Source organism: Chanodichthys erythropterus, chromosome 1, assembly GCF_024489055.1.
Source record: "Chanodichthys erythropterus isolate Z2021 chromosome 1, ASM2448905v1, whole genome shotgun sequence".
Classification (NCBI taxonomy): domain Eukaryota; kingdom Metazoa; phylum Chordata; class Actinopteri; order Cypriniformes; family Xenocyprididae; genus Chanodichthys; species Chanodichthys erythropterus.
This window is the reverse complement of record NC_090221.1, coordinates 14,363,387-14,387,051: the sequence shown is the minus strand read 5'-3', so window position 1 is coordinate 14,387,051 and position 23,665 is coordinate 14,363,387.

Below are 23,665 nucleotides of genomic sequence, written 5' to 3'. Positions count from 1 at the left end.
CTCACGACAGCCCCTCCTTGGCCGATTCCTCTGAGGAAGGACCTCCTGACTCAGAGATGGGGCTTCCTATGGCACCCGCTCCACGTGTGGTCCCTGGACGGGATGCGGAGGTTCTGGGTGATCTCCCGCAAGCGGTCGTAGACACCATCACTTCCGCTAGAGCTCCTTCACGAGGAGCCTCTATGCGTTTAAGTGGAACCTGTTCGTTGAATGGTGCTCCTCTCGCAAGACGAGAGGTCCCCCGATCATGCTCGGTCAGATCTGTGCTTTCCTTCCTGCAAGAGGGCTTGGAGCGAAGGTTGTCTCCCTCCACCCTCAAGGTGTATGTTGCCGCTTCGCTGCACATCTCCATGCAGTTGATGGCAAGCCCTGGGGAAACACGGTCTGATCATCAGGTTCCTGAGGGGGGCGAGGGGACTGAATCCTCCTTGCCCACCCTCCTTACCCTCTAGAGATCTCACCTTAGTTCTTAGCTAACTTCGGCGTCATCCCTTGAGCCTTTGCAATTAGTCGAGTTAAAAGTACTGTCTCTTAGACCGTCCTCCTGGTTGCATTGGCCTCATGTTAAGAGGGTAGGGGACCTGCACGCATTTTCGGTCGACGAATCGTGCCTGGAATTTGGGCCTGGGGATTCTCACGTCTTCCTGAGACCCCGGCCTGGATATGTGCCCAAGGTTCCTACCACTCCCTTCAGAGATCAGGTAGTGAACCTGCAAGCGCTGCCTTCGGAGGAGGCAGACCCAGCCCTAGCTTCGCTCTGTCCAGTTCGCGCCCTGCGTGTTTACGTGGATAGAACTTGAAGCTTAGGACCTCAGATCAGCTCTTTGTCTGTTACGGAGACCAGCAGAAGGGAAAGGCTGTCTCCAAGCAGAGGATGGCCCACTGGTTAGTGGATGCCATCGCCCTGGCTTATGTTCCCAGGGCGTGCCTTGCCCGTTCGGGTTGAGAGCCCACTCCACCTGAGGAGTGGCCTCTTCCTGGGCGCTGGCTCATGGCGCCACGCTGACAGATTGTAGAGCTGTGGGCTGGGCGACACCAAACACGTTTGCTAGGGTTTTAGCTTACGTGTAAGCTGGTTCTTCCCGTGTACTCGCTTCCACCAGCCGGTAGACGCGTTGAACCTGTGCTTGTGTCGGCTTGCAATGCCACTCCCGCCCCCTGGGCAGGATATGTGCATCTGTTGACTCCAGTCGTGTTCCCCGTTCGGTGAACCCTGTCGAGTTCCTCCACCTCCACCTTCGGCTCGGGCATTGCGGAGTGTCTGATGCCAGACCAACATCCATCTTCGATGTTGTCTGTTGGTTGGGTTCCATATGTTGCAATCCCTCTACGTGAGTGATTCCATATGTGTATTGTCCACGGTTACTCCCTACGGTGAGCCCGTGTCTTTCCCTTAGCAGAGCTTCTGCTTTCTCCTGTCAGATGAGTCTCCCCCTACTCAGGTGGAGCCATCCCAGGGACTCATATGCGTTCTGCCCTGCGGGCCAGTCCATATGTTTTCCATGTAAATTCCTTCCCCTCTGGGTAGGTAGTGGTTTCCGCAGCGTTCCTTACGGGTTCGCTTCCCCAGTGTAGTCTAGTTTACTTAGTGGGTATATCGGAACAGCAGTAGACTTCCCGGCGTAAGCTCGCCCCCTTCTCCGTCCCCTTGGTGCGACGGGCGGCTAGAGCCTGCGCTGGGCACTGGAAGGGGTTTTGTAACTGTGGCGTTTTAGTTGGGATCCCAATTCGTCTGTCACTAGTGACGTACGTCGAACGTGACCGACTGAAAGGGAATGTCTCGGTTACGTATGTAACCCTCGTTCCCTGAAGGAGGGAACGGAGACGTACGTCCCGTCGCCACAGTTTCTGTACCCTCGCTGCAGTGCGGACACCGGTTGTCTCCTCAGCGAAAAACAGAGTGCGATTGCATCTGCCCCCCTTTTTATATCCACCTGTTAGGGGAGGTGCGCATTATGCAAATATCGCACGCCAATTCCATTGGCTTGTTTTAGTTCTCTCTAGCGATATCCCAATTCGTCGGTCACTACTGACGTACGTCTCCATTCCCTCCTTCAGGGAACAAGGGTTACATACGTAACCGAGACGTTATTTCAACGAAAATACATAAAATGTGAAGTGTCATGCAGTGATATGTGGGAATGTCCATTTACAGGTTTTCAATTTTGTAAATTATACAATGACGTTATTTTCCACTTCCAAAAACTGTAAATTTAACGGTAAATTACCGTAAAATTACATTAAATGAACGGTTAGATCTATTACGCTTATTCACCGTATATAGTACAGAAGCTTTCTGTAAACCAATTAACTGTTTTTCACCATAGCATTTTTACAGTCTTTTACCGTTAAAATCATAGTCATTTTTTACAGTGTATATATAAAGTGGGGTGGCATACTAATTATTTCTGACTATTATTTTCTCATTTCCAATCAGACAAATAAGACATAAATGTGAACCTGACACTTTCATTTCAGCAAGGTTTTCACCTTGATGCGCATTAATGTTATTTTTCAGATTTATCAAGTTATCATCACTATATCCACTGTTGTTTCACGCACTGTTACTTGAACCACAAGCTTGTGTTGTTAATTAATAGGAACACAGACAACCACGCTGTTTCTGAGAAATCCGTCAGCTTGCCATCTGCAAACATGCTTGTCGATGCCAGACATTATTATCCTTCTCATGAAAGTATGCTAACTTAAGTTCTTCCCTGAACTCTCAGTGAAAAAAAACCCAAAACATTTACTTCAACTTAAATCACAAACACATTTTTCATGTCTGATTGTACTGCAATTGGAGTTTCAGCAGCTTGTGCAGAAGCTTTGCTCTCTTACTCAACTTCGTGTACTGCAACACAACAGCCTCCTCTTCTCATCTTCTCTTTTCTATTGTCAAGGCTGCCTCTGTCAAAGATTCACAAAAGACACCCACACACTGCCAACAGAGACCACTACGAAAGCCTGCTGTTTCTAAAGGACTTGGCTGGTGTCACCTGGGCGTGAGTTGAAGGGCAAGGAAAGGAAGATGAAGAGCTCATCTCTGGCCAACAAAAGCGAACCTATTAACCACAGAATACATTTTGTTGTGTTCCTTCACTTCATGCAGAAGAGGAAAAGAAACATATTTCAATATCTTATGCGACGGTGAATCTGACGAGCAATGATAGCAAATGAAAAAAAGTCTTTTATTTTGCCCAATTTAGCACGCAAGCTTAAATAATACAATTTTATTTCAGAAGAAAGCAATGACAAAGCAAGATTAACCAGTTTTTCACTTACCTAATCAATAAAAGCATTCAGAAGGAGACAGTATTTTTAAAATTGAATTAATAAGTCTAAATGGCATTAAAGCAGAATGATCTTTTTAAGGGAGCTCTATAATTCATATTTCTCCATTAAATTCCTCAATGCTCTATACAAAACATAGGCCTGAGAGATGAATACAGGTACAAGATGTCCCCAAGGTCTGCTAATTGTATTAGATTTCTTAGAGCAAGCAAAGAGGGTCAATAAATATTTGAGGGATAACACGGATTGAGTCTCTACGGAGACCCTACGAACCAGCATGCTGGAAAGCGAATAAATAGAGTCAAGGATTACAGTGTTGCAAATCTCAAAGTTAGTGCAATCATCTCCCGTTCCTCACCTTCAGGGAAGAAAGCTGTGCGCTGTGGGATTTTTGCAATTTCTTGCATGGTGGGACAGGTGTATTTACTTTGGTAATTGTATTCCTTTTCCCAATTCATAATGTGATTAAATATTAATGCCATTCAGAGCACCAGAAAAAGCAGATCTCAGAAATTATCTAGGCAGCCATAATGCAAAACCGTTTTCTCCCAAGTCTTTGCAAGTCTTCTTTATGGCTGTCTATCATGTTGGTTTGCAATATATCACATAAAATAAAAAGAAGAAAATAACTGCCTTGACACTTTTTCTCCAAGGGCCCTCAGAGTGCACAACTATTGTTTTACTAAATCTAATTGACATGTTTTCCCCAAACGTGCCTTACTAAAACATAGATGCCATCACAAATCAATAGAAGTGCTAATTGTACTTGTACAAACACAAAATACAGTATAGAGGCTATGGGTCAATTTTAAAGTGTTCTCATAGCTGGATTAGCCCTGAAACTGAATTATTCATTAAATCTTTTTAATGCAGGCATAATTACTTCTTTTTTAAAGAGAGTGTTAACTTTTACTGCCATACACCCCTAATTTAATGTCACCTAAGAATGAGTGGACGGTAATTTGGTCGTTTTAATTAGGGATGTAGTTCAAAATAGAATAATGAGTTTTATCTCACTTGCCCTTAGACTTACTACTTTATGTCTTGAGACGTTCACACTGCTTAACTGTTAGGATGGCATGTTCACAGCTCCTGCACAGAAAAGTACACCTTTATTTTAAGCTGGTTTGAATTGGTTAATAAACTGGTTTGAATTACATTAAAGAATTAAACAATTTATTTTACACAGCGCTACATAGCCAATATAAGACAAAACTGGGAATATAATCAGACCCATATGGCAAAAATAATATATTTTAAACTAAATATTTGCTGAAATGGATGTTAAAATACTGCATTTTTACTTTATATTTTCAATCTAAATATATTTACTGTATTTTGTGCAATTGTTTTGCCCATTTACCTAAAGATTGGCTCAGTGAGGCCTCAGTTGACAGCAAGATAATTAACACTTTTAAATGCCCAGAAAGCTACTAAAAAAATAAGCCGTTCAACCTTAATGTTATGAAGCAACGAGAATACTTTTTGCGTGCCAGAAAAACAAAATAACAACTTTATTCAGCAATCTTTAGTGATGGGAGATTTCAAAACACTGCTTCGAAGCTTTACGAATCAGTGGTTCAGAGAGTGTATCAAACCTTCAAAGTCATATGATTTCAGTAAATGAGGCTTCGTTATGTCATAAGTGTTTCGAAACATTTTGAAATTTCAGTGGTTCAAGTGACTTTGGCAGTTTGATACATGTTGCGAACCACTGCTTCGAAACAAAAGAATTGTACAGCTCATGAAGCATGAAGCAATGTTTTGAAATTGCCCATCACTAGATATTATTGAAGAAAGTCGTTATTTTGTTTTTTTGGCACACAAAAAGTATTCTCGTCGCTTCATAACATTAAGGTTTTACCACTGTAGTCAAACACAGCAAAATCCCCAGAGTTAAATCAACTCTTCTCAGAGTACATATGGTCCCTCTCTAAATAGTATTAAAGTAACACTGAAGCAGAGTTAAAGTTAATGAGATAATTAAGCAATTAATAAAGCTGTGGCTGAAGTCAGTTGTAGTTCTTGTGTTTCTCTTTTCTTCAGTGATTCTGCTTGTTGACAGCAGGTGTTCATCACTAATGCACAATCATCACTTAATTAATTGCTTAATTATGTCATTAACTTTAACTCTGCTTCAGTGTTATTTTAACACTATTTAGAGAGGGACCATATGTACTCTGAGCAGAGTTGATTTAACTCTGAAGATTTTGCTTAGCATGAACTGTTTTAAATATGTTTTTAGTACCTTTCTGGGCATCGAAAGTGTTAATTATCTTGCTGTCATTGCAGGCCTCACAGAGCCATCAGATTTTATAAAAAATATCTAAATTTGTGTTCTGAAGATGAACAAATGTCTTACGGGTGTGGAACAACATAAGGGTGAGTAATTAATGACAGAATTTTCATTTTTGGGTGAACTAACCCTTTAATTTGTATATGTTAATGAAAGGACTTGTGAAGTCTTGAATTAGCAATCATATAATGCATGCTGTACCACACTGATGAGAGCCTAAATATTAAATACGTCTTTTCTACATGACCAGTGTCCAGAGGTCACAGTGAATGTCCAAGCCCTTGTAGTTATGGCTCCTCATGCCGAGCGCTGCGGGATCCAGGAAGAAATCCAAACACTCACTGCCTTCACTATCAACACCCAACCCTGCCCTTAGGCCAGGCACCAGATTTTTCATGTCAGCTGGCACACACCTTCGTCTCATAAGTAGGTGTTTGACTTTCACAAGTCTCTCTCCATCCTGGCAAATGGACTCTTTACCAAGGTTGCCATATCCTTGGGCGGTGTGGATGTCAGTTATACATGCAGATTTCCTCTGCTTCACATGGTAGAAATTCCCAATGGGCTTCTATAGATGAATGTCTAATACAAGTTTGAACTTTTTTTAAGCAGAAAATATCCTTCTAATTACTTCAATTTACATAATTACTCCTCTGGTAAAGACTTATATTAGAGTCATTGTGAAAAGGTAATTTCACATGCAAATGTATCTTAAACTGAGAAATGTTGTAATTGGGTTTGCAATGACGCACAAACATTTGCAGTTAAAAATACTACAACAACTTCAGTACAAAAAAGCTGTTAATATATTTCTTACATAGTAATGAATATTACTGAATATTAGCACATCTCTAAAACGGTTTCTAATGTATTCTCAAAAAAGATAATTCTTTAAATGTGAAATTTTATAAGGGAAATAATCAGCATGTTATATACCGGCTTAGACTGCACTTATAGTCTTAAAAGGTTCAACTCGAGCTTCAGGCTTTACTTATTTGTAAGAGTCAAAAAGACAACTGTCAGGAATAAAGATATTTCCTTGAACATCTGAGTACTTTGATTTCCAATAACTTTAAGGCATTACTGTTAGCAGACATGTAGACTAAAAATGCTGTTCACTTAGGTTAAGAATGTAAATGTGTAACTAGAAAAAAAGAAGCTTCTTTTGTGGTGACATTTTTTTAAAACTGAAATAGTTTTGAGCAAAACATAAGAAAAGCAAAATTTCCCTCTTAAAATACAAAAGTTGTGTTAGTTATGCTAGTTAGTTATGTTGGTGTATTGCCCAGGGACTGCAGATGATTTCAAACATTATATCTGCTGTTCTGGATTTCATTTAATTGTCATGGTTTATCAGACATTTGTGCCAAATTACCTTTTAAAGTAAAAGCTGCTGTCCATATGTTTTGCCTCTGTCGCTTTCTCTGAAACCGGCAATTGCAGTTATTTGCGGAATTATCAACTTTACGTGGGTTGTGCATCAGCACGGCTCCTCAACACGGATGAATCATGTTTGCTGTCAGTCACATCGGTGTGGATACTAAGAATAAGAATTTTCACTGGAAATGTCATCTGAATAAGTAACATGTGACTGACTGAGAAAAAAGTGATTCAAACAGTGCAAATTATTATAGTTATACTTTCTTCTCAAATTGTTAATGTTAACAACATCAGCATTGTGTGACTATGTACAGTTGCAAGGAAAAGTATGTGAACCACTTGCAGAATCTGTGAAAATGTGAATAATTTTAACAAAATAAAGGAGATAATACAAAATGCATGTAATTTTTTATTATCACCTTAATTTTGTTAAAATTATTCACATTTTCACAGATTCTGCAAATGGTTCAAATACTTTTTCTTGCAACTGTATATTTAGAGTGTTTTAGCGTTACCTGTAGATTTCAGTTTTTGTATCCACTCTGCAGTCGGAGTCTTTTGCTTTTGACTACGGGTGAATCTCCAGTTGTCACTGATGATTGTCATTTGGACCTTTCTGGATTACAATCCGCCATCAAAATGATAAGTTTAATTATTCCAGATGCTGTGAGAAAAGGCTATAAATGATCCGCTACCTGCAGGATCCTCACATGCCATATAGCCTACTAGTAGGGACTCCTTCTTTATGTATACAGACGTGACGTAATGATGCAAAGACGAACGGCTAAATGCTTGAATTTCCCACGGAAACCCACCAGTATCAATTTCATTCTAAAACATTATTACAAGATTACCGTTATGAACCGGGCTAAGGTAAGGTGGTAGTTTTGAACACTGGCTGGTTATGTACTTGCTCAAAAATTGATTTTAGATCATTTTTAAATAAAAAAAGTTACAGACTGCAGCTTTAAGTACTCACACTCATGTTGTTCCAAACAGAACACAAATTAAGATATTTTTGATAAAGTCCGATGAAAACCTGTTCCAAAGATGAATGAAAGTCTTGTGGGTTTCGAATGACAATTAGGGTGAGTAATTAAAAACAGAAATTTAATTTTTGGGTGAACTAACCCTTTAAATATACAAGTTTAATACATCATGAATTATGTGCCAATCATGATCAAATAGATTGTGCTTTACTGCTCATACAAGCAGAATAAGTCTGAATACGACTTGCAACATTTCATAATACCACTGTCCCATCATTTCCTGTCCTCTATGCAGCACTGTGAATCGAAATGGAAAAAGGCCATTTTAAATAAATAAAGAGGTATTTGATGCAGACGCACAAAGCATAATAAAACGCAATGGGGTGATAAAAGAAAAGTAAATACAAGTTTTCCTATCTCAAGAACAAAGTAATCTGCATGCTTTTAAATACAACATTTATCAGACCTGTGTGAAAAGGGCATCTTCCTCTGAAATATCTCTAAATGTCTCTAAATGCAACAAAGACTTGCAAAGAAATTTCAAATAATTTTACTTTTGACTTCAGCCCAAGAGCGACCTATTTTATAACCTATCTCCCTGAATTTTAACCTGTGCTTCAATGAACAAATACTTGAAATAATTCAATCACAGGTGTACACAAAAGATAGCCTAGCCGAAGTCCCTGCCCTTGATCTCAAGTAAAAGCAATGACGACCTCAACATGAATGAAGGCAGCTGTTTACAGTATGAAGCTGTTGAAATCTGAAGCTGTGAGATGGGAATAAGACTGCCAGGGATGATAAGATTAAAGACATTAAGTATTTGAGAAATTGGCATGTGAACATGAATATATAGGATAGATGCTTTGGAAGCATTTGAGTATAAAGTCATTAAATAATAAAATAATCAACTGTGGACTGGATTTATGACCAGACTGAACTGAAACAAAATCCATCAAGTATATTTTAAGAAATATAAGACCAGATATACCCTATGTAGCCTACAGTGTTGGGGGTAACGCATTACAAGTAATGCAAGTTACGTAGTCAGTTTACTTTTTTCAAGTAACTAGTAACGCATTACTTTTAAATTTACAAGAAAATATTGTTTTTTCAAATAAGTGATGCAAGTTACTTTGTTTTCCTATGTACTGACTGACAGCTTTCTTATTCTTCTGTAATGACAGAATGGCAGCACAGCTGAAAAGTTTGTTTGAGCTGCGCCCTCTTCTGTACAGGCGTGAATTTGTATTTCCTTCAGCCTGAGGCTTATTCATTTCACTTTTGGTGTGAAAGGGCCTTTACATTAGCCAAAAATAGCCAAAAATATTTTTTGTTGTTGTTGTTAAAAAACAAACAAGGAAGCCCAGCCCAGATGAGAAAAAGTAACGCATTAAAAATGCAAATGCAAATGCATTACTTTTCATAAAAATCTTTTTTTTTTTAGGGAGTAATGCAATATTGTACTGCATTACTTTTAAAAGTAACTTTTTCCAACACTGGTAGCCTATGTACCATATGAAATTTCAGCCTGGTCTCATTGTTAATACATAGGTATTAATAAGTAACTTTCAAAGATACATAATGTACATTTTTGTACATTTAGAAAGGCGCTGATACGTACAATATAAATGTATTTATAGCACTAAAACGTTGAAAAAGTTGTTTTTTTTCAGCGAATCTGTGACGAAGCAGGTGAGAACAAATAAAATTGATGTGATTTGTGATTTTATGTTGTCTTTGGTGTATCTTATGGTTGTATTGTCAGTCGCTGCATAGGAGAAAACGCCTTCTGTGTTGCACAGCAAACAAACTAAACATTAGGCTACAAAATGGTTAAAAAATTACAGAAATTTTATTCAAGGTTCCAAATTATAGTCTTGTTTAAAATTATGTAATCGTCTGAAACGATTTTGCAGCACAAGTCATGAACATAAATGTTATTTCATATCAAGTAGGCTAGATGAGTAAACTGCATCTAATAAATGCAACTAAAACATGTATTGATATGACAATTGAATACAACACATTTAAAACATTAATGTCACGATTTTAATATTAATACATGGGAATTCATGTTCAACTTGGATACGTAACCCACAGGAGACTCCTAGGCGGATCCGAATTCAAGTCGCCAAACCCGCGTGACTGTCACATTCGTTTTGGCGCCGCACAGAGGATCAGCTCCGCCTCCGGGCGGCGCCGTAAATTCTACTGTCAATCAGCGGATCCCGTGTCGGATCCGCGGACGCGCACGTGCCTTTACTGTAACGGTTGTATAATTTTGCGGGTCCCAATCCGACCCGTCGCGGAGGTAAGGTTTTAATCGCGGATGCAGCCACGGCGGCTCCGCGATTCGCATTCGTTGCGGATCCGTCACTGCACGCAAGTGGACGCCGATACGGGTCCGTTCGCGGATACGTTCCGGAAGCCGCGATACCTCCGCGGTTGATCCGCCTCGGAGTCCTTTTGCTGTGTGGGAAATGATTTATGTTTTATTGCTGTTAATGCGTAAGTATTTTTAAGTTTTAGTGCTATAAATACATCAATATTATACGTTTTTGTGTTTACGGTAGAACCACACTTTACATAAAAATACACATATTCTCATGAGATCAAGTTGGAAATTTTGCAAAGTGTTAAACCTTGGGACCATGGACCAATAAACTGCACTGGTATTGCATCTGAGATCAAAGCAGGCTAGACTTTTTAGTTTTTATCTTACTGCAGAAGAGGTTAAGACTCAATCTTTCATATGATTGCTCATCAGCTACTTCCCAAAGTTAATGAAATCAGCCAGAAAACAAAACTTCTAAAGAAATAAACTTCTCAAGAGACATTGCACATTACTGCTGAACTGATATCACAAAAAAAATCTTGGCTACTGTTATTTCTAAAATATTCTGCATCAGTTGGCCAATCATTAAATCACAACTTTTGCCTAGCCTTTCGTAATAAATTGTCTTAGATGGGATTGCGATGCTAAGATCTTCATTTTCATTTTGCTGACTTCAGTAGGTTTAGTAATTGAGTCTTTTAAACTGAGTTATCCAGAGCCAAATTGAGGGCTGTACTTTGCTGTTTGAGACACTCCTGACAGGACTATTGCTTAAATGAAATATTCTTATTTTTCTCAATCATTTCTGTGCATGCAGAAAACACAAATTGTTTGTAATTACATCAGATGCTGATATTTTCTGTCACAAACAAAATGGATTTCCTTAACATTCAATGAAAATATTCAGAAATCAACTTTGTACCTGTGCAGATGGATAAAATGAAAAGACAGAGATAGAATTGAAAACAAATCATGTATAACAAACCTAATTTGCATTGCACTGGGTGTATAATACTTTTCAAAAAGCAATATAATATATTCACCTGAACAACACCCATCTGTATTTCTTTTGTATTATAGCAGGCCTAATAATTCTTTCTTGCCTTGGCAATAACACCAAGTTTGAGTGCATGCTCTGATTCATCATCATTCATCAACATAATACATGCTGGACATATTTATAGAACTGACTTATTTATATTTATTATGTGGACGTCAGTCCGAGGGAAGAGTGGATGTCAGTTTGCCTGAATGAAATGAATTCAATTTGTTTTCTTGTTATCAATGCATCCAGCAAGAGCACAAAAGACCTTTTGTTTGGAAAAGTGTTTAAAAGTTTAATTGGCAAAGTTTACTATACTGAGGTATGGATCATTCTGCATGACAGCCACTGTTGGAATCATCAATACAGAGCATGTGCATGCTTATAATTTTATATATTATTTTACGATTTCTCATATTGTGTCGATAAGCGCGATGCTATAGGATTCCAGGTACAAGTGATTTGTCTGTCCAAGCTGCAACTGATGCAATCACATGCAATCAGAAGATATTCAATGTATGGAGCAGCAATTTTGGACCAATAAGATTTCTTATTGGCTACCTTAACGCAATGCCTGGTATGCAAACCAGGTTGCAATACAGTTAGGCTGCACCACTGGCTATAGCTTTTGAAAATCACAAATCAGATGTATTGTCAGTAAGAATTATATGCCATTCTATTTTGAAAAGGAATCAATTTACATGCTGCTCAAAATGAACATACTACAAGAAAAACTTTTGTATATAAAATGTGGCAGAGCATAATTTATCATATCATGAACAAGGTGAACAATTATCAATGCATGGATGAAACTCACTCAGGATGCTGACAATTTCCCACACAGTTTTCCATGCACCATTATCTCTCTGCATGTGGGAAGAGACGGATCATACAGAACAGTGAAATGAACTTCTCTGTCTTGCATTCAACTGCAGTATCTTGCGGGAGATGGATCATGTCATGTGAGCTCCACTGTCACTTTCATTGGTATTCTCCGCATTGCATAAAGATATTATGAATCGCTGCTCTTCATGTCAACAGAAATCATGTCCATTGAAAATAAATGACTCCAGGTCACTTTCAGTGCTGTATGTCAGTGTGAGCACCCCTTTAAAACAGAAACTCAGATTAACATAAGAGATAACATTTTATTGTCTTGTCACATGGTTAGAAGCATGTATCAACTCCGTATTAACAAAAGAATTTAACAACTCTAACTGTATTTAAATAAAAAAGAGTTGGGAAAATGCATGAAATAGTGAAATAGTCTTGCAAACGAAAAGATGGTGCTGTTTCACACAGTCCCAATTTATGATTTGTCATATTTTATTCCAATTCATCAAGTGAGGTAGACAATGCTGGGCTGAGGTGCTGCCAAGTCCTTGAGAACTCATTTATTTGATGGCTTTGCTATTTGATTGCCCTTATGTAACTTCCTAACCTAATTTACATAACACAGTACATTAGTTTTGGACACAGGCGCCCTGAGTATGTGCATAATTAGCCTTGTATCAGTCCATTCTGAGTTCCATTTTAGCTAATCACTCTTAGTATTTTATAGAGGATTTTCTGGGTTTTGTGTCAGAGAGAGAATCATTATGTTTACATGCTGTAATAGACCACCATGATAGTAGCTCCTGATTTGAGAACAAGATATCTGAAATGTATGGAAAAATGACTGCTACAAACAGTAGCAGATGGGGATAAACACTTTTCCTTCAACGTACTGGAACTATTGTATTCTCTAATTACAATATAATGAAATAGATCAACAAAATGGCATTCCATTTATTTCCTGTAAATTTCTCCTACATGATTAGTTGCTTATTGAAATAATCATAAATATTTCAGTGACATAAGGTACAATTCATTAATATTAGTTAATGCTTTAAAGTTTTATGAATTAAAAAAGAACAATATTTTAATAGCATATATTAATGTAAGTTAATGATCATTTCTGAGGTTTGTGAGTTGATGAAATGCTAGTAATTAAATAAATCATAAATTAATAAATTAAAATAAATGTTTAAAAATGTTTACTATTTAAGCATAAATTTAATCTTTTCATTAACTAACATCAGAGAACCGCGAACATGTTATTGTGTTGTTAATTTATTGAAATATTAAAGTATGAAATGGGACTTCAAGTAAATATTTTAGGTCAAAGGGGTTCGAAAAAGATTCACCCTCATGTTAACAAATTGAACTTTTTTGGAAAGTGTTGTTACTTATATTTCATCTTTTCAACGGTGACAACTGAAATGTTCATAAATGAATAGAGCAGTGGCGTGCGGTCCATATAAGTTGTGAATGCTCTGCATACCCAAGCCATTTGTGGACTCTGCAATTAAAATTAACATTATAAATTACTAATAAATCCCTCGTTTGAGATGTGCCATAAAGCCTATGATTGGCAATGCGCATGTAACTGTCCGTCATTAATTTATTTTTTTAAACAATAGTAATTTTCTTTAAATCTGCCAGTGACGGAGACTTCCGGGTAAGCTGATCTACAGCAGCTTTTGCGCCTTCGCGCTTTTGTTATGGAGCGTCATCACTGTCCCGTGTTCTCATTGGTTTGCTGGCCTATGGCGAATTTCATAAGCAGGATAAGCTGTGAGCTGATAGCTTGCCCGAGAGGAAGAATGAGCTGCTGCCAGATTTAATCATCATTGGCAGCGCAATTTATTGTAGGCCCAAAGCCTTTTTCCTCAGTTGGTCAAAACAAAAGTGGCAAACATGTTTTTTACTTGTTCAGATGATATTTTCCAGTGAAAATTCTTATATTGGTCATACTTTTAAGACTTAGAATCTGTGATTCTGAAGTACAGTATCCACACCGGTGCGGTGACTGACAGCAAGCATTAGATTCATCCGTGCTGACGAGCTGTGCCGAGGCACAACGCACATACAGATAACTGTTCCGCATATGACTGCAATGGCAGGTTTCAAACAAGAGATGGCGACAAAGAGGAAAAATTGTGGACTGCAGCTTTAATTATTAATTTAAAAAGTACTTTTGGCATACGTTTAAATTGACACCATTGTGCTTTTTATTTGTTGTGTCTGATTTAGATCTGCGTCCTAAACGGATACGTTTAAAAGTATGTTGTTTCTGTGACACTAGCGGCAGCTAGCGGACTTACAAAAATACAGCATATTTTGCAAACGCACCTTTCGCATGTTGCGCCTCCATCGACTCAAATATCACAAAAGCTCTAAGGGTTGCTTGTGAAGGCACATCTCAGGAAAATGTAGACTACTCTCAATAAAAGGGCCAACATATTAGAAATACTTTACGCTGTGTTGCTATTTGTCATGAGCAAGCAAATGTGTAAACTAGCAATGTCTAGAGAGAATGCGAGCATCTCGATTATTAGCTGTAAACCAGTGGCGTGCAGTGGTGTTCTGAAATGAGGAGGCACAATTTTTATTTATTTATGAATCAATGTAAATTGATGTGCATTACTCTTAACGTTGACACATCTTCCTTACTTTACATTACATCAAAAAAGAAAAAAAAAGAAACCAAATACAATTCTATTTTGTAATTTTACATTAACAATATAATGTTCTATTTATCAAAACCAAGTCAGTCGCATCAAGTTAGTTTTTTAAGCATTTCTACATTCATTATAAAATAATAACTAAAGGCAATAATAATTTAAAGAATATATTTTATTTGTGTATTGATGTTTTTCTTTTTAATTGTCAACTTAGGCTATTTTAGATCATCAGTCATGCTCTAAACACCATCTGTCACAGACACGAATTGTATTTTTAATTTCACCAAGCTGATTGCACTAAAAAAAGACCCGCAGTCAACATGTTTTCAGTCCATTTCAAGTTTGACTTTGACGTGGCATAAAGCTGTGATATCTAACTGGGTGATCTGTTTACTTACTTTTCAATTAGTCTTCCCGTTGACGGTATCATTTGTTCAGTCAAACTGATGCGCGGAACGCGCACGTCAACAAGAAGCGGGATTTATCGCACCAACCAATCACATCCAATCATAACCAATTACATCCAATCATAGCGCGATGCAGACATTGCCTCCTCTCACATGACTTTCCCCCATTCATTCTCAATTACCCCTCACAAAACCCACCGCACGCCGGGGGTCTGATGGTTTTCTATGGTTTCCTATGAGAGCAAAGGGAGGCATGACTCCTGCTGTAACTTTACCTGCGGGTGTTGCTGTTGGACAGTGTTCCTTAAAAATACGAATTGCTCTCTTTTTAATGTCATAATTTGTAATATTTGTGTTGTTTTATATGTAATATGGATTATTTTCTCATCCTATTTTTTTTGATGAGGCCTCCCTTGCCTCCTCCGAGGAAACGCCATATATACCCATTATTCGCTATAAACCCATTCAACATAACTGCATCGGCATTTTTACATGACGCACCTCCCAGCATACCTGGTTAAAAAAGTCACTGCTCGCCACTGGAATAGAGTAATAAGTAAATTGGTTTACAAAGGTGAAAAACAAGAAAGATGACATCAGCTCAGTTTGAGGATGAATGCTTACCCAACAGTGAATAAAAGCAACAGATGCGAATGGTCAGGAGAGAAGAAGATTTACCCTCTCTGGCCTTAAACTGGAGTAGAAACAGATGGAAGACTCCCGGCTCTCCATGGGCACTGAACACATTAAAACACCTCTAAGCTGCAGATGCTATAATGCTACCTGTGGTGCTGAGCTAAATGCCTCTCATTCGAGCACTTTCTCCTTGAGTTCATTCCCCCCAGTTTCCATTTCCTCCTTAGTTTGTCTTGTCTATAATTATGCAGTTATAGACGTTTTGTTCAAGGATTTGCTTATGATTGTTTGAATTCTCCATTATGTCCAGGTGATGGCAATGTTTCAACTGGCTGTGGCCAGCATGTGCAACTGAACTGCTTAAGGCATTGTAAATATGAAGTCTGTTCCAAAACTGATAAAGCCAGTCCACAGCTTCTGTTTACACCAGGCTTAAGCACTGACATATGTTTTGGAAATGAACATCTGCTGAAGCAAGTGTTAATCCTATAGACAGCCTATTTGACACCCAGGAATCTCTGATATGAAGCATGTTCCCCCATTTACTCTGTGATCCAGCAAACTGGTTTTCAATAATATGCTGAACTTCTAAGCTCCGCCACACTAAATCTATTTATCTGGACTAAAACGTTAAGCAAGGCTTTTTAGAGGCCATATCTCACAGATGACAAGAGGTAAATCTTTAATCATTGCACTTAGTGTCAGCAGATGCATTCCTACTTATCTATCAAATCCTGTAGATTTTGGTATCTCAACACTGATGTAACACTCTGCCCTGATGAAAGGACCTCAAGATGATGGTATTTATGAATGGCAGAGCGAAGCAGAGGAGATGGAGGGCTGCGGTGGTGCCACCATGTGGTGCATGGGTTTTCTGAACTCATCTTATGGGGAAGAGCTTATACAAAGCCATTTGTTCTGCCCTGCTTGGGATGGTTGTCACAAAAGCAGAACAATTATTTAGCTCAATACAAACATTTTTGATGCATAAAAAACAACGGATGTTTATCTGATAGGAACAAAACTTGAAATGAATTGAGCTGTATTATGACATTGTCTTTTGTAGAGCTGCTTTACAGTAGATTCTGACTCATATTTACTCATATCTGCGTAATTGATTCTGTTATTTTGCTGTTTATCATTGTGAAGCTCCTTTGAAACAATTTATAGCTATTACATAAAAGTTACTGGGGAAACGGCTTTATTTCTCATGTTCCATAAGCGCCATGTTCTCTTCTGTATAGAACTTAACCACAGTGTAATATTTAATTAAAACTGTAAGAATAAAATATATCAGGTACAGTTTACCTACGGTTTTGACCCGTCTCTCTCTTGCTCTTTTTTGTTTTTTTGCTTCTTTATTATTATTTTTAAGCTTGAATAACATTTAGCCTAAAGAACATTGCCAAGAGATTACATCTATCAATACATAGATCCTACATAATTAACACACACGCACACACTAGTGTTGTGAACAACAGTCAAGATGGCATTCCAGGGACCAGTTTACGACAGGGCCCCTCTCTAACTGCTGGTGTGTAAGAAGATGTGCCACACTGTGATTGGATCTTTGGTGAATGAACATAAACAAATGTTCAGCAACATCAGATAAGATGTTAGGACAACTACCAGACACCTCTTCCAGAGCAGGAAGAGGGACCTTCTGCACCCACCAAAACCAAGGAGAGGACTTCTCATTGGATGACACATTGACTCTAATCACCAAACTAATTCATAAGGTTTAGGCAAAGACTGCCATAAAAATTCCTTCAGGACCCCCTGGATGAAGCAGCAGTGACTGAAATAAAGAGAAGCCACATAGATCTGTTTAAATCCATTCAAACCTATGTTTGGAGGCCTTAGTTTGATCTAAACTGCATCACATCCACACCATCTTCCTGCAAAGCACAGTTTATGCTAATGGTCACTGACTGTTAAAACAACAGGTCATGGGACAGACCTGTTCGTAGATAAACAAATGCATGGAAGATTATTTAACCATTTCATATCGTGTTTGGTGTCTATCTGTTCCCTACAATGCCTTTAAAGGTGCCCTAGAATCTTTTTACAAGATGTAATATAAGTCTAAGGTGTCCCCTGAATGTGTCTGTGAAGTTTCAGCTCAAAATACCCCATAGATTTTTTTTAATTATTTTTTTTAACTGCCTATTTTGGGGCATCATTAACTATGCACCGATTCAGGCTGCGGCCCCTTTAAATCGCGCGCTCCCTTACCCCCCGAGCTCTCGACTATAATACAGCGCATTTACAAAGTTCACACAGCTAATATAACCCTCAAATGGATCTTTACAAGATGTTCGTCATGTATACTGCATGCATGTGTCAGATCATGTAAGTACAGTATTTATTTGGATGTTTACTTTTGATTCTGAATGAGTTTGAGGCTGTGCTTCATGGCTAAAGCTAACATTACACACTGTTGGAGAGATTTATAAAGAATGAAGTTGTGTTTATGCATTATACAGACTGCAAGTGTTTAAAAATGAAAATAACGTCGGCTCTTGTCTCCGTGAATACAGTAATAAACAATGGTAACTGTGCCAAATGCTAACGAAACATTTATAAAGACAATTTACAAAAATCACTAAAATATCATGATATCATGGATCATGTCAGTTATTATTGCTCCATCTGCCATTTTTTGCTATTGTCCTTGCTTGCTTACTTAGTCTGATGATTCGGCTGTGCAACTCCAGACGTTAATATTGGCTGCCCTTGTCTAATGCCTTGAACATGGGCTGGCATATGCAAATATTTGGGTCGTACATATTAATGATCCCGACAGTTACAGTAACAGTCGGTGTTATGTTGAGATTCGCCTGTTCTTCGGAGGTCTTTTAAACAAATGAGATTTACATAAGAAGGAGGAAACAATGGGGTTTGAGACTGTATGTCATTTCCATGCACTGAACTCTTGTTATTCAACTATACCAAGGTAAATTCAATTTTTGATTCTAGGGCACCTTTAATAATATGAAAGAGGTTTGGTAAAGAAATAATGCATGGGTAAAATGTTAAAGACACTATTTTAACACTGTACTTTATGCTATGCAAATGAGTTCCACACCAGGGTGGGCAACACTGGGGCTGCTTCAGATAACAGTAGCCAATCACACTCTAGGATCGGCAAGGCGCCACATTTCAATCTCCTCCTCATCAGAAAGGGATAAATATGTCCCTTCGGGTAGACACACCCTTGTTCTGCGTTTCCGGCTCGACGGGGAAAAAGACATTAACAGACGCTCCACGTCCTGAGTTTCTGACCTGACGAGGAAAGAGACTACAAGACGGTTAAGGTGAAGCTTTTGCTAACAAAACCTTTTACATTGTTTCCAGCTACACTCTAGCTGCAAAAAGGGCCCCAGCATTGAGGGACTTCATCTGACCCTTACGGCTCCTACAGCAGCGCAGCCCAGTCCACAAAGGACCTCTGCATCGGCAGACATTGCCTGTACCACACGACTCCTCAGCGACACAGCCAGTCTGCAAAGGAACCTGCAAAGATTCATCTGACCCAGCTACCCAGTCCATCCTAAAGGACCCTCTTGGCGCAAGCGACGTTCAGCATCCTCCAGCCCAGCATGGCTACTGGATCGCAACTCCACGCCCTCCCACTGCACGCAGCCTGCATCCTCAGTGGAAGATGTCTCTGCTACCGGACTGATCACCCGACTGTGTGGAACGTAAATATAAACTTACCAAACCTCTTTTCTAGAGACCTTGGCATTTGTTTATACATGCAGCATATGTTTTTCTAAACTGTTTAGATCACATTTAATTGAGGTCAGCTTTTTACAAATAATAAGGATATTATTTGTTGAATGATAAATAAGCAAATATTTATCACCATTTTATCAGAGCCATTAGCTGGTTTCCATAAGAAGCATTCCCATACGATTCTCTTCCATCCTACATTCAGTTCAACAGCATTGCATTTATCCATTCTGTGTTCATTTATTTGTTTCTTTGATTTAATTCACTATTCTCCTTCGATAATTATTTTACTATCTTTTAGAAGTGCACATTCATTATTTCGTTATTATTCGTTGTAGTATTTACTCTGGCATGTCTATTGTTAATAAATTTCATTGATTTTATTATAACTGTGTCTTCCTTGTGTTGATGATCAAAGACTCTACTAGTTGACCAGACTCTAACAATTCCTTCAGATAAATCAGTTGACCGACATCCTCCATTTTATATTAATTCTGAATTATTGAACAGCTCTTTTGTAGTGTTCATAAATTGTTAAGATAATATTCTTAACTGGTGCCCCGTGTTACAAAAGGGGGAAGGGGTCATCTGATACACTTATAACCACACCTTAAGTGATGTGATCAAAAATCATTACGTCACCAGTGAATGGAGTAAAAATCACTACACTAGTATATGCAGTGAATGGTTTAGTCTAGATCACCCCCACTCAGTTTGTGTAGTTGGTATGACCCGCAAGTGTACCACGCATGTTGCTTTGAACTGTGCAAGCTAGTAAAGAATCTCAGCGTGAGAACTCCGGTAAATGTGTCTTTATGTCAACTTAAAGTTTAACAAGGAATACAACACATATCTTACAACAATATGAGAATAATTACAATTAAAAATTAAAAAAGGGAGAAAGAAAAAGACAAGAGAAGAGGAAAAGCATGTAGCACGTACCCAGATAGCACACGTACGTCTGGAAAAATGTCTGTTAAAGATCACTTCATCTTGAAAGCATTTGCTGTTTACAAACATCAGGAAGTCAGGAAGTTCATTAGTATATTGCTGTTAATGTATTCAAACTTTGTTTTACCCCTAAGCCAAGAGTCCATTTCGCCTGATGCCTTTATGTATGATGATTTTTAATCTGAGTCTGTTTTGCTCAATGCATTTGAATGAGACGCGACGACATCGTTTTTCCTTAGACCTGAAGCCTTTCAGTCTGACACGCAAAGTTTTTCCTTTGAGTTTTCCGCGGACAGATGACACCATTGTCAAAACGATCCCCATTCATATGAATCGTGAAAATGACTAAAAACGCTGTATTCTGTTTGCAGGCCATTAGATGGCGATGAAACACGATAGACTTAAAAAAAAAAAAAAAAAAATTAAAAAAATTAAATGCTTGAAATATAGCTCACAAACAAATGAGCCCGTGTCCAAAGTATAATTTTTCAAAATAGTGCAGCAGTTTAGTTATAATAGTTATAATATCCAGCTTTAATTTTAATATCCAAGCAGTGCTGTCGGAGTTTTATATCCTCCCCCCATTGTCATTGTAGTAAATATCAGGAACAAAACTTTTAGCCAATGCCAAGACGATCCAACAACGTGTATTTTGTTTATCATCCACATGCGTGCACATCTACACAGATGCACATCTGTCTCAAGTCTTGACCATTAACGCAGCAAGCCATATTATTTTATAAATGTATAAAATAATCCCGAAAAAATCACAAACATGGCAGAGATTCCAAATTCAGTGGCTGGAATTAGCTGAGGTAATGTGATGGCTCATAGCAGCAACAATGTACCTGTCACTCAAGTGACCACACCCTTAATTATGCAGAACTTTAAGGCTTAATATAATTTAAACGGATGAGTTATAAAAAAATTCACCCCCCTCAGAGTTGTCATAAAGGGCAAAATTAGCAGTATAGACCAAAACCACAATTTAAACCAGGCTGTAAACATGTTATTTTCTGCTGTAAAGTTGGGCATTTTAACATGGGACTCAATGAGATTCTGCTTTCTTTTGGAGCCTGTCTCTAGCAGCCAGTCGATGAATTGCAGTTTAAGTCACTTCTGTATTGGCTTCAAGAGAAACTGAGGAAGGTTGCCGCTTGGTTTAAATCAGGGGTGGTTTCTTCAATAGGGCAATAGGGGCAACGCACCACCAAAGTGAGAAAGGGACGGATTTTTCAATCACATTCAACCACAGAGTTATGTTAGCTGTCACTGCTAGACTGTTTGTTCTGCCTCTGGATATAGTCCAATCAGCACTAACGTGCCTTCGTCATCATACGTAACCTTAACAGCGCTAAGCTGTTAATGTTACGCTAACCTTGTGCAGCGATTGGTGGAAACAAACATACCTCTATTAATATGAACATTGTTTCTAGGATAATATTGGGCAGGAGGTGAAATAACATTTTTTTTTTTTTTTTTAATTAAATTAAATACAGATTTTTTTTTTTTTAGATCCCAGCCCTCTGGCATGCTTTAAATACTGAATTTTCCATATTTCATATAAGCAGTAAAGGTACATTATTATATCACTAAAACTAAATGGTTATTTAACAATTAGCCTATTCATTCCTGCATTTCTCTCTCTTTTTTTTTTGTGCACCCCCCCCCCCACCCCCCCCCCCCCAAAACATTTTTTGCACCAGCCATCGCTGAAAAAAAAGGTTTGCACTTTGAAAATGAAACACGATAGACTGAACATGTAATTTGAATGTGCATGTCGTCATTGTTTTTACAGATTTGCGTTTTCATTGTTTACACGGAGACCGTTTTCAAAAACTTGCACTTTGAAACACGTTTTCAAAAGTTTGCATTTTCAGGCCACCAAAACGCTGTTGTTGTGTAAATTAATGGTTTGGCCGTTCAGGTCCACACGCAAATGCTGTATCTGGTTACTGAAACCAAACTTTTTTGAAAACTCCGGCCAGGATTTTTAGAAATTCCGGTTACAGCGTTGTCGTGTAAATGGTGAAACCGGAGATTCTGGCCAGTGACAAAGTAGTGCGCGCTGTTATCTCCTTTGTTTGACGTCAGATTGTGCACCGCTATCTCCTTTCAGTCCTTTGTTTACGTGAGACGAGTCTATGCAATGACAGTCATAGCCAAAATATTGCTGCTAATAACTGCGTTAACAGGGCTTATAACATGTCTACAGATACATGCACAGTTCTCCCATCATATTGCAGAACAGAGGCGTGAGAATGCAATACTACGCAGGTCACTGCTTATGACAATGTTATAATTTTTTTTTTTACTTTGAATGAATATGTCTCGTATTGTTCTGGTTTATGAAATTAATAATAATAATAAAATGCTTAATAACATGACAATGTTATAGCCTACGGGAACCGGTAATAAACTTTTTTCCAGGCTTCTGATTGGCCAACATGGCTTTTGACAGTGCTTCATTGTGTGTTTTTGCATTTTCAGGTGGATGGAGATTTTTTTTAAAATCCGTGCTTGTGTGGAAGCGATTTTATAAATTCAGTTTATAAAAATACCCATGTACATTTGGACTAGGCCTAAGTCTGAAGCATGATGCCTTTTCCTTATATGACGGATGTCCTAAAATGTACACCGTACTTTTTTTTTTTTTTTTTTTTTCAAGTTTGTGGTCTGGATCACATAGTCTGCAAAACCATAGGTGTATTTTGGAGTCTTTTCTTGTGATTTCCATCATAGTGGTGGTAACGTCAACAGGGGAGTAAGTTAACATCAATTAAATTAACCGAAGTAAGTGTTAGTTAAGCAGGTATACTTAATATAAAGTAAATGCCGATGAAACCAAGAGAGTAAAAGTGCATTCCGTCAGTGTCTGTGTTCTATATTTTTAATTGGCAGGAGCCATTCCAACCAGACTGTACAGTTCTCCAATAACCCACAGAACAGGTTGATGCTTTGAGGAGGAGGAGGAGTAAAGGGCTAGTGATTTGTCATTATCAGTGTCAATTGAAAGCGAACTGCTTTCAATTGAAAATAGCTAAAATGGCAAATTCACTGAACTATATAAATATGAATAGAGATCAGTGGG